This window comes from Malaya genurostris, chromosome 2 (assembly GCF_030247185.1).
Source record: "Malaya genurostris strain Urasoe2022 chromosome 2, Malgen_1.1, whole genome shotgun sequence".
Lineage (NCBI taxonomy): Eukaryota > Metazoa > Arthropoda > Insecta > Diptera > Culicidae > Malaya > Malaya genurostris.
The window spans coordinates 26,459,801-26,475,952 of NC_080571.1; the positions used below are offsets into that span (position 1 = coordinate 26,459,801).

The window sequence follows — 16,152 nt, forward strand, 5'->3', positions numbered from 1 at the left end:
AAGCATTCCCCTTTTCCACATTTTTCGCAAAAACAACAAAGGCTTCACTTGATCTAGATTACTGTGAATTTCACACAGCGAAAAGTCCAAAAATCAAATCAAACAGTTCTAGATTTGCACTAAAATGAGGATATATTCCTTCGATTTGCGAGCAAGAAATCCTAATAGTTCTTTAGAAAACTTTTAGAGCCATTAGAACGGCTGATTTCGTGTAATGCTCTCCACCGTTGCTTTTTCACCAATGCAAATGACTGGCAGCTGTGACGTAATCGCTCTTGTCGGAAGCGAAACTAGCTTTGCAAACGGCACAAAATACATCTGCTCGCATTGGCGATAGAATCCAAACTGATTCAATTTTTGTTAGGAGCTTTCTTTTACGTGATAACTGCTATAAAAATTGCCGCATACAGAATTTTAATGTCGATTATTTCATTTCGGATTTGCATAATTTATTGAAAGAAACTATCAATATGCTGTAGCGATTCGTTTCTAGCAATCAGAAGGACCAAATTGTGGAACTCACTACGGTATTCACCACTTTTCGGAACATTTTTCTCGAACGATTTGTTGTACAGCAGCAGATATTTTGTTCTCTTCCTCAGAACGCGTTCTGATTGGCTGGTGTTGACATGGGTCAAATGAGCTGGGTTTTTCAATAGTGTACTACTGAAAAACTTCAATGCTTTTGCTATACACGTTTAAGTTGAAAAATTTCGATTCTATTGGTAGTTAGATTATATAAATCCTTCCACAGATCACTGAGCTATGAGCTTTCAAAATACGAGAAAGGCGAACGCGCCTTATGAATTATCCTCTTTGATACTCGTTTATACCAAACATTTAAGAAAAGTTTAATTTTGAACTATTTGAGATTATGCCACACAACTGAGAATTTTATCATAAAATTGTGATCATATTTCCGATGGCATGTTCCAAGAATTATGTTGATTCATTAGATACAACAATAGATATTCACGATCAAAAACTTATCACTCTCTCAGAGGGTAAATTTTGAAAAGGCACCCCACAGTAAAGTAAGTCGTATTCACGACAAAATACCACGTAAAAACGCGTATTATCGGAAATCCGCGTAAAAAAATTGCCTAGTTTCGGGAATTCGTGTGAGAAAAACCGCGTAGCTTTGGACATCCGCGTAGAAAAATTTGTAACTTCGGAAATCAGCGTAAAAAAATCGCGTAACTTTGAACATCCGCGTAAAAAAATTTCGTAACTTCAGAAATCCGCGTTCGGAAATCAGCGTAGGAAAAACCGCGTTGCTTCGGAAATTAGCGTCCGAAAAAATCGCGTTCCTTCGAGAATCCGTGTTAAAAAGGCGTAAACTCGGAGATCAGCGTCCAAGAGAACACGGATTTCGATTAAAATCCGCGTAAGTTCAGAAATCAGCGTAGAAAATAAACCACGTAACTTCGGACATTTGCGATAAACATTTCGTAGCTTCGGAAATCCGCATTCGGAAATCAAAGTAGAAAAAAGACCGCGTAACTTCAGGAATCCGCGTAAAAAAACGCGTAAGCTCGGAGATCCACATAAAAAACTGCGTAGCATCGGAGATCCGTGTAGAAAGGCGCAAGTTTTCAGATTAGCGTAGAAAAAAACGCGTATTCGAAAATTCGCGTTTTTTTCTCCGAAAATCAGTGCAGAAGAATCGCGTAACTTCAGAAATCCGTGTGAGAAAAACCGCGTAACTTTGGACATCCGCGTAGAAAATTTGTAACTTCGGAAATCCGCGTTCGGAAATCAGTCTAAGTGTAAGTTCGGAAACCCGCGTAAAAAAAACTGCGTAGCCTCGGAGATCGGAGTAAAAAAAAAGCGTAACTTCAGAAATCCGCCTAAAAAATTACGTAATTTCCGAAATCCGCTTTAAAAAAATCGCGTAACTTCGGAAATCCGAGTCAAAAAAATCGCGTAACTTCGGAAATCCGAGTCAAAAAAACTGCATAACTTCAGAAATCCGCGTGAAATAATTGCGTCATTTCCGAAATCCGCTTAAAAAATATCGCGTTACTTCGGAAATCCGAGTAAAAAAAAACTGCGTAACTTCAGAAATCCGCGTAAAAAAAAATTGCGTAACTTCAGAAATCCGCCTAAAAAATTGCGTAATTTCCGAAGTTCGCTTTAAAAAAATCTCGTAACTTCGGAAATTCGAGTAAAAAAAACTGCGTAACTTCGGAAATCCGAGTCAAAAAAACTGCATAACTTCGGAAATCCGCGTGAAATAATTGCGTCATTTCCGAAATCCGCTTAAAAAATATCGCGTTACTTCGGAAATCCGAGTAAAAAAAAACTGCGTAACTTCAGAAATCCGCGTAAAAAAAATTGCGTAACTTCAGAAATCCGCCTAAAAAATTGCGTAATTTCCGAAGTTCGCTTTAAAAAAATCGCGTTACTTCGGAAATCCGCGTAAAAAAATTGCGTAGCTTCGGAAATCCGAGTAAAAAAACTGCGTAACTTCGGAAATTCGCGTAAAAAATTGCGTAACTTCGGAAATCCTCGTAAAAAGATTGCATAACTTCCGTGTAAAAAGACGCATAAGTTCGGAAATCAACGTCAAAAAAAATCGCGTTACTTCGGAAATACGAGTAAAAAAAATTGCCTAACTTCGAAAATCCGCTTAAAAAAGTTTCCATAATTTCCATAATTTCCGAAATCCGCTTTAAAAAAAATTGCGTAACTTCAGAAATCCGCGTTCGGATATCAGCGTAGGAAAAACCTGCGTTGCTTCGGAAATTAGCGTCCAAAAAAATCGCGTTCCTTCGAAAATCCGTGTGAAAAAGGCGTAAGTTCGGAGATCAGCGCCCAAGAGAACACGGATTTCGATAAAAATCCGCGTATGTTCAGAAATCAGCGTAGAAAATAAACCACTTAACTTCGGAAGTTCATGTAAAAAACGACTAACTTCGGGCATTCGCGGTAAACATTTCGTAGCTTCGGAAATCCGCATTCGGAAATCAGAGTAGAAAAAAGACCGCGTAACTTCAGGAATCCGCGTAAACAAACGCGTAAGTTCGGAGATCCACATAAAAAACTGCGTAGCATCGGAGATCTGTGTAAAAAGGCGCAAGTTCTCAGATTAGCGTAGAAAAAAAAACGCGTAATTTCGAAAATCCGTGTTTTTTCAACCGAAAATCAGTGAAGAAAAATCGAGTAACTTCAGAAATTCGCGTAGAAAAATACCGTGTAACTTTGGTGAACCGAGTAAAAAACGCGTAAATTCGGAAGTCTGCGTCCATTAAAATAGCCGTTACTTCAACAATCCGTGAACTTAGAAAATCCGAATAAAAAAACTGCGTAACTTCGGATTTCCGTGTTAAAAAGGTGTAGAAAAACCGCTTAACTTCGAAAATCCGCGTAAAAAAACTACGTAACTTCGGAAGTCCGCGTATGTTCGGAAATCAGTATAGAAAGAACTGCGTAACTTCGGACATCCGTGTTAAAAAGGCGCAAGTTCTCAGGTCAGCGTAGAAAAAACGTGTAAATAATCCGCGTAATAAAAACCGCAACTTCAGCAATCCGCGTAACTTCAGCAATCCGCGTAAGTTCGGAAATCAATGTAGAAAAATCGCATATTTTCGTTAATTCGCATAGAAAAATACCACGTAAAAACGCGTATTATCGGAAATCCGCGTAAAAAAACTGCCTAGTTTCGGAAATCAGCCTAGAAAAAAACCGTGTAACTTTAGAAATTCGTGTAAAAATGCAGTGTAAGTTCGGAAATCCACGTAAAAAAATCTGCGTAGCCTCGGAGCTCGGAGTAAAAAAAGCGTAGCTTCAGAAACCCGTGTAAAAAACGCGAGAGTTAGGAAATCAGCGTCCAAAAAAAATCGCGTCACTTCGGAAATCCGCGTAAAAAAATTGCGTAATTTCCGAAACCCGCTTTAAAAAAATCGCGTTACTTCAGAAATCCCCGTAAAAATATTGTGTAACTTCCGTGTAAAAAAAAAAACGCGTAATTTCGGAAATCCGCGTAAAAAAAATTGCGTAACTTCGGAAATCCGAGTAAAAAAAACTGCGTAACTTCTGAAATCCGCGTAAAAAATTGCGTAATTTCCGAAATCCGCTTTAAAAAAAATCGCGTTACTTCGGAAATCCGCGTAAAAAGATTGTGTAACTTCCGTGTAAAAAAACGCGTAATTTCGAAAATCAGCGTAAAAAAAATCGCTTTACTTCGGAAATCCGTGTAAAACAACGCGTAGCTTCGGAAATCCGCCAAAAATTTCCGAAATCCGCTTTAAAAAAATCGCGTTACTTCGGAAATCCGCTTAAAAAGATTGCGTAACTTCCGTGTAAAAAAACGCGTAATTTCGGAAATCAGCGTAAAAAAAACTGCGTAACTTCGGAAATCCGCGTAAAAAAATTTCGTAATTTTCGAAATCCGCTTTAAAAAAAATTTCGTAACTTCAGAAATCCGCGTTCGGAAATCAGTGTAGGAAAAACCGGGTTGCTTCGGAAATTAGCGTCCGAAAAAATCGCGTTATTTCGGAAATCCGCGTAAAAAAAATTGCGTAACTACGGAAATCCGAGTAAAAAAAATTGCGTAACTTCGGAAATCCGAGTAAAAAAAAACTACGTAACTTCGGAAATCCGCTTTAAAAAAAATCGCGTTACTTCGGAAATCCGAGTAAAAAAATCGCGTAACTTTGAACATCGCGCAAAGAAAATTTAAGGGCTGAAGACAGTACCGTAAAGTGGTAGGTTTTTTGCTATTTTCCCGTTTCAAATTAAATTTTCTAAAACTAAATTAGATAATTTAGTTTAAATGCGATTAGTACATAAAAACATTTATGTTATCGCGATAAAGTCTTGTATTTTTCTGTGAAACAAAGTCAGTTTCAGTGCATCCACCATTTTTTTTCGCTTTGGTTTCCTGATAGCATTCTGAAAAAGAAGAGAGAAATAAAATTGGCTCGACAAGGCTGCCAAACACACAGACAACTTTGTGAAAGTTGAATATTTTTTCATTGTTCATTGGAATCTATGTAATGTCCAACCTATACGATAGATTACTGTGATAAAACTTCTCATCAAAATAATAAAATATATGCTGGCAACCCGGTACAATTTGCTCATATACGAGAGAGTACAAGAGAAATACTATGCGTAAATGGAATTGAGCGAGCCACGTGGTCGATTTAAAACTCAACACGCGACCCTCTGTCCTCAGACCTTAAGGTTAAAATTTCAATAATCTAAACAGAAAATAAACAAGAGAAAAATGATAGTGTTTTTTTTTACATTGTAGATTCTGTAATTTCCAAAAATAACAAAAAATTATGATGTTTCTCCCAATATCATCAAAATACTTGGGTTGAATATAAAATTCACATATGTACACCATTCGAGTTTTCTTTGCGAAAAATCACTCGATCGAAGTAGATTTAAATATTACGAGTCCAATATCTATTATGCCAAATGGCCTTATGCGAAACGGGCCGCCCCCCTAGAAAATCTTCACAAACACAAAAGCTTTGTAGACTAAACGTAAAATCAAATCAGAAAGGAGATGTGCTCCTAGTCTAAAGTCGGGAAAAAGAAATTTTTTTTCCTTCAAATTACCACAATCAATACGGCTAGCAAGCCGAAACTGGTTACGTCCGAGACGTCAGTTCAGACATTACACTCCGGTGTAATCGGTTTTAACTTTACGTCTGCCTAGCAGTTTATGTTGAGCCGCCAGGTTGCGCTAGCATTTCAACATAAACTGCTACGCATTGGTGAATCAAAGGCGAAAAGTAAAATTAAATCATTTATAGAAATATATTCTAAAACATTTCTACAATTTAAATAAAGTAATGATAATGGAAAGAAGAAGAACAAGCAATCGACGCGTATTTATGACAGTTCACTTTTTTATGAAACGTACAAATAACATTTTTGGATCTTAACAATACTTCAGTCTGCATCCGATGTTCTATTTCTCAAATAGTATAACAAGCTTTATTATACTCAGATAGAATTGGAACAAAGACAATGGCCTGTATTTCAGTTATTTATTATTGAATTCAAGATCTTTTTTTATACAAAGGTAGCGTTTTCTTCATACTTTTAAGAAAAAATACAGATAAAATTATTCGTCACGGTTTCGAAGGAATTCTCGTATTTTTCCTGTAACACAGCTCATAAGACGGCGCACACCGTCTTCGTCCATCATTTTAGCTATCTTATTCCACCAGGTCGTCATCTGATTGATGTCTTTGACAACCTTTCCTTTTGCCTTGAGTCTCCTCTTCATGATTGCCCAGCATTCTCAATAGGGCGGAACTGGGGGCAGTTGGGTGGGTTAAGGTTTTTCGGAACAAACTGGACCCTTTTCTCTGCATACCATTCTTGAACGACTTTGCTGTAATGACAGCTCGCCAAATCTGGACAAAACATTACGGGATGGTCTTGGGATTGAATGAACGGCAAAATTCGTTTTTGGTATAGTTCCGATGTCATTGTCTTATTTGTAACGAAAACTTTTGTTTTTTTTTGCCACAGCTGCAAATGCCCTGCCAAATTATAAATTTTCTTGCAAATTTGTCGGCAAAAACAAATTTAAGTTTGGCTGAAACAACCTCCCGAGCCGTTGCCAAGTCAAATTTTTGACACAATTTTTTCCCTCCTTTCGGCTTCCATGTTGATTGTTTACAAAGCACAGTCGATTTGCGGAATGTCAAAAATCATACGTGAAGCTGACAAATTTCCCGACACGTGGGCACCAAGAACTTCCAAATCCGCCCAACAGGAGCGCCGCAATATGAGCAAAAGTTTGTTCCAATTCTAAATGAAGCAAGCTTTACTGCACTCATTTGAAAATCATTTCCATAGCAGCTCCTTTCTCATGTTACTTATATTTTCAAAAGCATCACTAGATGATTCGGTCAAGATTTTTTTTTTCAAATTTGAATAAAATTAAAAACTTTCTTTGGGTATAAACTACCATATCCTTTTCAATTTATGAACAGTTATGTCAAGTTAATATAGATTTGAATGTGGCAAACCTGCACGCTATATAAAAATTGAACAAAGCACGCTGTGTGCTAGGCGGTGGTGTTTTCTTTTTTCGTACCGATGCGTGCCGAGTTTTGCATCATTTTGTATGACAGTTTGAGAGTTATGATACTCATTGCCCTATAATTTCGGAACCGGAAGTCTGATCTGGATAAAATTGCACAGTATGTTTTACGACACTGAGAGCTTTGAAGAATTATTTGTGAAAATCGGTTGAACCGTTGCACAGTGGTTCAAAAGCGCAATTTCACGCTCTTAATTGATAACTCATAGGATCGTGGTTTTTGAGGTACAGTATCTTCAGCAAAGTTGCTCAGAATGATAGACGCCATCTTTTGGCAAATTTTATTTATGTGATTAATCCCCCTAAAAGTGAAATAAAAATAATAATTAAGAGCGTAAAATTGCGCTTTTGAACCACTGTGCAACGGTTCAACCGATTTTCACAAATAATTCTTCAAAGCTCTTAGTGTCGTAAAACATACTGTGCAGCTTTTTTTCACTATTACCGGTACGTTCGGAAGCGGAAACCGATTAATAGTAGTCCCAAAGCTGATTTATATATGCACTAACTAACAAGGTCTACCAACTAGATGAATTTACCATTAAAAATTTGCACCTGATTTTGGCATTACTTTGGAAAAAATCCACATTTTTCACTTATCGCGCTTTAATACCGGAATCGAAAGTCGTATCTGGATGAACGTTTCAGGGACTTTTTAAACAATTTCAAGACATTTTATTTGCATCTTAGTTTGTGGGAATCGGTAAAAAAATTTCCGAGAAAATTCAGTGTGCATTTTCTCATAGATTTGCACATATTGCCTTGTAATTCCGGAATCGGAAGTAGTAACTTAAAATGTGCAATTCTTGAGGAAAACCATAAAAGAATACTTATTGAAGTTTCATTGAAGGTTCTATGGATTATATAAAAAAATTTTCAGACGGTTCATGTGAAAACAAATTTTACAAATAGTCTCGGTAAATTAGAACCAATTCATTACCAACGACCTTTAATTAATTTCTGAATTTCAAATAGGCTATAGCATACAAACCAATTCGCACCATTTCATTGTACGTATAACGCAGATGGTGATGGCGCCCTATTGACCAAATGAGGCATGAGATAGGGACTTGTGAGCATTTTGATGATTAAACTTATTGTTACTGTTTTTGTGTTTAAAAATATTTTCTTAGGAACAGTATTTTGATTCAAATCAAACCGAAAAATTTTTTTGTCTTCAAATATTACAACAGACTTGAAAGTTTTGCTGTAAAACAACTAGCATCTTCTTCGGAGAAAAATTACATTGTTCACGTGGAGAATACCGACCCGAAGCTGCATGCTTCACACTTTTTGCTTCCCAGCAATCAAAACACGGTATCACCGCAGAAACCATGCGGGGGGGAGCCTCCGGGGAGTGCACTCGAGCACCGCTATTTATTACCGGAGCGACCGGAAAATGTACAACCCATACACAGCTGATCCGTGTTGCCACACACCACGTGTTGCTGGTGTTCGTCTAGCAGCTTTTTGCTGGTCACACAAGCGCGAACCCAAGTGGAGCACACATTCTTGATTCCCAACGTCTTCTTCTGACACCCCCCCCCCCCCTTCTCCGAACTGTCTTGTCTCCGGCAGCTTCGGCTCAGCTGAGAGACCAACTTCCCCTTCAGCGCGCGTCACTGCTCACAGATTGCCCTGCCGGTTGTTTCCCATAAAAACCCCACGCACACCGGGCTACTTTTTTTTGCAATCCCCACAGCGAACAAACAACCAACAAACGAACCAACCAACCACCCACCAACTACAACAACAACAACAACAACAAAAAAAAACAACTTTGAATCAGCGCGTCGGATGAGTTGCTGATTTTCTTATGCCATGCTCGCCGATATAATCTTATGTGAAATTGAATATGAAATGGGTAAGTTCGTTAAATGTAACATTATTTATGGAAACAGATAATCGGGACGTGGAGCATAAAACGCCCCCAATGTACTACCGATACTCTGCAGGGCGGAGAATGGAAGCAACAAAGTAGTATCCTCACTCCTCACTAGAATGGCCATCAGATAGAGGGCAACACATAAACCTTTCGCAGTAAAACGACCATAATTATTCACGCTTCCAACTTAACATCGGACGGTTATTTTCTGATAGTTGGTATATTTACCAGCACAAGTGCATCGTATTACATTAGATGTACGCATCAAGTTATGATGCCACAGACAAACAAATGTGTCATGATGTTGCTTCCTCGAAATCCGAAACTAATCTTTGGCTGTGACTTTTACGATTGTCATTTACGGACTGGGATTCGGAAGAATCCAGTCATGCTTCGCAGTTAGAGTGTCGCATCTGCTTTGGCTATGGACAAAGCTATGCTGCCAGCTACCAGCAGCATCGGATGCGATAAGACCACATGACTCGTTTTCGACTCGAATGCTGTCGGCTAGAACATCATTACCAACGACCTGATCATCGGGGCTAGTTGCAGCCATTCCGGACATGTGGACATACGTACTTCCATGGCCACCAACACTCACCGATGCAAAAAAAAAAAACCAATTGCTACAAACCACATTCGGTAGTGCGTTGATAGTCGAAGTACCAAACATAGATTAAAGTGAACTTTGAACAATTACTCGGTCTCGAATGTGTATGCTGAAGATTGACGGTGGCACTGTGGGATTTGTTTTTGCTCTCGTTGGTCAAAATTAGAATGCAAACTGTCACATGAATTTTGATGGCAGATAAGTATCTACATTTCGTATAGAACTTCAGTAAAATTAGCTCATTTGTTTTAGGTTTCGTCTTCGGTTCATCAGTGCATTAGCAGTTTATGTTGAACCGTTAATGCCACCACGCGGTTCAATTTGAATCGCTAAAAAGACGTGAAGTAGTAAGCTAGTTGCATGTTACAATGTCTTTACTGACGTCTCAGATATTATGGTCGTGAACAGAATCATTTCGTACCCTTGATGAACCAAAACCTCTAAACTAGTGGAGGCTATTGAACTAAACTTAACTCTTACTCATTGGCAAATTCAAATAAAGTGATGATTTTTTAAGAGATACAGGATTTGATTTAGAAAAAAAAACGTGATTAATCCACCTAGCAGTGAGATGATACCTTTTTATCAATCCGCATGTGTTTTTTGCATGGATATTCTTCGGTGTTTTCGTTCTCGTAACATTATTTTAATTATCGTCGTTCTAAACGGCAAATTGAGATTTTAATCACTCATTACCCTGTAATGTCGAAACTGCAAATCGTATTGAATTTCAATCTTAACGTGTGAAAATCGATTGAACATTCCATGAGATGTCGAAGTAAGTTCCACTTTAGAGTTTTTCATCATTATTTCTGGTACTTCCAGAGCCGGTATTCAGGAACTAGCATAACCGAAAATGTTTCGTATGACCATAAATTAATACGTCAAACAATTTACATCTTCTATATCTGTATGAATTTTGAAAACTCATCATCCTATAATTCCAAAATCGGATAAAATTCACCAATTTTGTATGGGACCATGAGTCCTTTGATTTGAATTTTTGTTTTTGAAGTTCGATTTGGCCTTTTTGAGAAAATGATTGAGCTTTGAGAAACGATTCGATACTGGAACCGGAATTCTGTTATCGGTGTAGCCAAAATCAGTTAAATTCACCTGAGGAGTGTGTAGACACATCTTTGAAAAATTGTAGTGCGAATTAGATTTTTGGGGTGCCTTCCGAATCGAAAACTGAATACCGCTTAAACTGAAATAAATTTATTTGGTAATCGACTATCCAAATCTCCCAAACCGGAAGTTGGATCTGACTAAAAAGTAAGATTTTTTATAGGATTTAAAGACCTCTCTTTTGAATCATAGATGGTTCTTAGATTTCATTTGAATCTTAGATCGGTTCAGCCATCCACGAGAAAAATGAGTTGCATTATTTTAATTTCGTTTCACATATCATCCTGTAGTTCCGGAACCAGAAGTCGGATCCAAACGTAATTCAGGAACCTTGGTTGGGAGTATACTACTTTTCATATGAATCTGAGTTTGTAGAAAACGGTTCAGCCATCTCCGAGAAAATTGAAGGAAATTAATTGTCACTCACGCATTTGCTGATCTCGACGAACTGAGTCGAATGGTATGTGAGAGTTATGTTATTCCAGAATTTATTACTGTAAGTAATTTAAATCAAAATAATTATGGAATTACTTTCAACATCATCTAGTTTACATGTCATACTCGAACGATTATGTTGCCAAAAATAAACCGTGCTAAAATTGGTCCGAGGCAAAATGTCATGAAAAAAGATGCTGAACACAATCTTTTTGATACTTAGAAACAATTGTATGTGAGAGTATAAAAAAGTACGGGTGTGTAATGTCAGAGACATAACTGGATGTCGTGAATACGAATAAAACTGACACGATTTCTTTACACTTTCGAATTCGAATTGATAGTTGATCGATTGTGTGAATTTTCAACGATTTTTGACGTCGATTATCTCATTTCGGATTTGCATTTTTCATTGAAAGAAACTATCAAGATGCTGTGCAGGATTCATTTCTGCCTGCCAAATTGTGGAATTCTCTATGATATTTAGCACAGTTCGGAACATTTATCTCGGACGATTTTCGCACAGCGAAAAGTGCACGAAGCAAACCAAATTATTTTGGATTTTCACTAAACTGGTGATTTCTACCTTCGATTTGCAAAGAAGTAATCTTAATAATTCTTTAGATAACATTTAGAGCCATTAGAACAGCTGATTTTATATAATGTTGTCAACTTTTCGTTTCTAGTTTTCTTTCTCTCCAATGCAAACCATCAGCAGCTGATGCAATCGTTCTTGCTTGAACTGAAACTAGCTTTGCGTACAAACCGACACATCCGCTCGCAGTGCCAAATCATGCGAAACTGGTTTAATGCGTCTTGTCGACCGGAAGGCAAATGAGAACTACGACCTGAGCGTTTGAGGTTTTTAACCACGCAGAAGGTGCGCTCTCCGATGCCACTGTTTGAATGCGTTTTCTCGCCCCGACGTCTGCTTTCATCCAAAGCACAAGAAGAAATGATCGATTTTGGACCACGGTTCCCCTTTTATAACGTTCAGTTGAAGATATGATATGTGCCTGACTACCTCAAAATCGTCGTCCTTGCGCGAAAAACCCAAGCAAAAACAACAAGTGTTCGTAGTAGCGTTGTTTTAAAATTTTCAGAAAACTTAGTTTTTCAGTTGTTTGTGGTTATCTCACACTGTTCAAAATATTACCCTAAATTCCTGATCATATTTTTGATGAAATAGTGAAAGAATTATGTTACTGCCATTAATACAAGTCGAGATATTCAAGATTAAGTTCTGCCCATTCTTCCATATGGCTAATTTTGAAAAGGCGCCCCATAGCAAAGTAAGTCGTATTCACGACAAAAAATCGTGTTTTATTTGGCTCTGAAACAGCGCTTGATCATAAAACGCGTAAAACTCCTGCTACTGGAATAAGGTGAAAAGTCGTTTACACAAAAATGTCGATATCTCCGTTAAAAATTGACGGATGTTGACAATCTATGGCTTGTTGGATAGGTATTACCGTGCGGAATCTAAGTCTGAAAATATATTCTGTTTTCAAGGTCAATTGTGACAGATACTGTAGAAAAACTGTGAAAATTTTGACATAAAACTTTGTATAACTCAAAAAGTAAAAACCCGATCTCAAAACCATTCAATAGCGTTCTGGGTGACGGGAAGACCTTTCATTTGCGACTAGTTTGATCAAAATCGGTCCAGCTATCTCTGAGATCTCGACCTCTTTGTTGACAACACACATACAACTCACACACATACACACACACGGACATTTGCTCAGTTCGTCGAGCTGAATCGATTGGTATATGGCACTTGGTCTTCCGGGCCTCGGAAAATTTTTCTAAAGTTTGAGCGAATTCTATACCTAAAAAAACTGTTGAAATTGATAAAATCTTTATTGGAATCGATAGAACGATCAATATAATTTCATGTTGGAAGATGATTTCATGCAAATGTTGGCCGCGGCTCCGCTTTAGATGGTCCTTACGCAATGTTCAAATTTTGCACACTCTCTTCAACATATCGGCCGGTATTTAATAAATAATGTCACCGACCCATAATCCACACCAAAAAGTGACTTTTTTTGGGATGCATTGGTAGGTTCGGCAATATTTCTGACTGGTCTTCACTGGATAGAAAAATATGAACAAGAAAAACTTGGAATCAATGTTTTTTTCATAGTATTAAATGAAATCATCCATATCTTCTAAACCATATGGGGCAGATGGTTTATGTCTTCGACAAAATTATAGTATTTGAGTTTATCAACATTATTGTGGAAGACTTCAAAATTGTATTCCTTCAAATAAAAAAGTTAGTTTTTTGTGTGTCTTTACAGTGAGTTTTTGAACATGGTTTTTAAGTTTAAAAAAATCTTCAAACTACACCGAGCAACTATTGTGAAGACATCAAACAACTCAGATCAACCGTTGTAGCATAATAAAAGAAAGCAAACTCATATTACCACCACTAGCAGCAGTGGTGCTAGATACATTAAGGAATGAGCCATCGTTCGGACCTTGTCTCGGTTTTTCTTTAATAACATTTTTTACAGATGTCGGATTATGTTACAGTCTTCGAAGGTTTTCTTCTTCATTAAATTTCCTACAAAAATTACATGCCCGCTGATTTTCTGAGTATATAGGGTGACCTCCAGATGATTTTTTTGTTAAAAGTTAGTTTTCCCACACTAAATATTTTCACTCGCTTCTCTCGGAGATGGCTTTACCGATTTTAACAAACTTAGATTCAAATGAAAGGTCCATACTAAATATTTTCACTCGCTTCTCTCGGAGATGGCTTTACCGATTTTAACAAACTTAGATTCAAATGAAAGGTCTTAAGATACCATAAGAATATTCCATTTTTCATTTGGCTTAAGCCCCTGCTTCCGGAGGTAGAGTGCTTAGTGTAAAAATGTCAATCTCAAGATTTTTCTTAAGCTCTTTTTTATATTTGCTAGTTAATTTCTCTAGTTTGCAGACCATGAGAGTCTGTAACCAAATTAACCAACCATTGATAATCCCATAAAAGATCTGCTGAATTTTATTTAAGTTCGACTACTGGTACATTTTTTTCCAAAATTCAAATTTTCATAGAAAATCGTAAATAAATTAATAGGTCATATTAGTGTATGGTTGAATGAACCGAATGTCACTATACCGATATCCAGCGTTTGGTTGCGGAAGTACCAACCATAGTAATAATTGACCTAGCATTCAGCTCCAGAATCAAGTTCTAAAGTTCATATCCTGAACTTTGTTTCTAAACTTAAAATTAGGTTTACGATGAAATGACCCACCCAAAATCTCGCACGTCAAATTTAAATTTACCCTACTGAGCGGAAAGAAAATGAAACCACGTTTGAATGAATATCTGTTGATTTCAACTTTACGTGAGAAAATAGATAGGTACTGTTCCAAAATTTCACGCCCTGCTGTACTAAATATTTGATGCTGAAACTCACTTTAGATTCTTTATTGGAAACTATTTTATTGTTTGGCTACATTTAACGAATGCTTCGCTTAAACTTATAGTAAATCTAGTTTTAATAAGTGATAAAAAATAAAACAGAATTATAGATATAAAAATTTAGGTATGTTCAAACAATTAGCATTAGCATTAGAGTCCGCCCTTGTGTTGCTACTCCGTTATTGATCAGAATCAATTAGGCGTGCAAAATGTTTTTTTTTTCTGGAATAACTTGCTTGGGGATGGCACATAGTTTCACATTGTGCAAACTGCATTGATTCCTGCATGCTGATTATTATCGACGCTGACGTCTAAACGCCCTTGTTATCCAAGTTTACAAGGTATGCAGATGGCGCTTCCATCGGTTCCAAAGTTTGATTTTGGGCAGTAAATTCGCAATATCCGTCGCTTGAACATTTTTTTAGTTTCGCGAATTATTCAATAAATAACGCTTTTAACAATTTTCACTAATCAACACAGGTATGTTTAAACAATCCATTAAAAAGGTATGGTTCAATAATTCATTAAAAAAAACAAATGAATTCGTATAGAATTCTCATGTCAATGAGTATTATCATGGGTATTGTCCCACTCCCAGATGAATTAAATCGATCTCCATTTATTCAGGAAGTTGATTGCGACTAATCAGAATTGATTGAATAGTTGTAACGAACCCATTAAATTTATGGTTTTACATTTTTTCGCTTTTTGTTCTCGTTCGAGTTTTTAGCAGAATTTCGATTTATATTTCCAAAAGAGATCGAGTCTCGTTGACAATAGCAATGAATACTAGCATACCTTTGAAAACCCACCAGTTATGCAATGGTTCTGTACACTATGAATCGGCTGCGAAGTCTGTTGAAACTGTCGATTTTACTAAAGGAATGTATTGTAATTTGTTTTGAATAATTCGATCATAAAGCAACGATTCATTCTGACTGAAGCTAATATAAATACTATACAAAAACATATTAACAATCACGATTATTATTACTAATAACACTTTATTTTTCTTTTGCAGAACAATAGTTACAATTAAGGTAAGTAGAATACAAAATATATTTTCAGTTTATGAGAAATATTGGACGCTGAATATAGAATTGCTATTAGCCAATACTACCGGCTGTATTCTTAAGTTGTTTCTTACCAGAACAACCTTACCGAACTGAAGTTCAAACGATGAAAATGTTTCTCAACAAGCGAATATCAATCCATGTTTCAGGAGAAATCTAGTTTTATTTTTAATAAAACAAACATGCTTGAGTAAAACTGATCCAACAATGTGCGAATTTAATCAGGGACTCAGTGATATGTCTCTGGTGAATTGTTAAGCAAATCATGATCAGAATAAATTCATTTCGTTATCACTCGTGAAAAAATCAGTTCAACAGATTTTATTTAAAAAATCAGTGACTGAAAACATCACTTCCGACATTTTAATTCATGAAACAAGCATTCATAAAACTCTGAACCTCAAAATTCACAAATGATTTTTTGTTTTAACGAAACTTGATGACGAATTTTCACCCACAGAAGTATCACTAAAGAGATAATCGATAGTGAGAAGAGTTTCCGATGAT

General features: G+C 36.8%; 1 protein-coding gene across 1 annotated transcript in view; it reads left to right on the forward strand.

Moving 5' to 3' along the window:
- LOC131432391 (mucin-5AC-like) overlaps positions 1-16,152 on the forward strand; it is a 205,720-nt gene that overhangs the window by 23,388 nt on the left and 166,180 nt on the right. Inside the window, exon 2 of the mRNA XM_058598629.1 lies at positions 15,594-15,612. The gene's annotated coding sequence lies outside the window, so the exon portion shown is untranslated. The remainder of the gene's footprint in view (positions 1-15,593; positions 15,613-16,152) is intronic.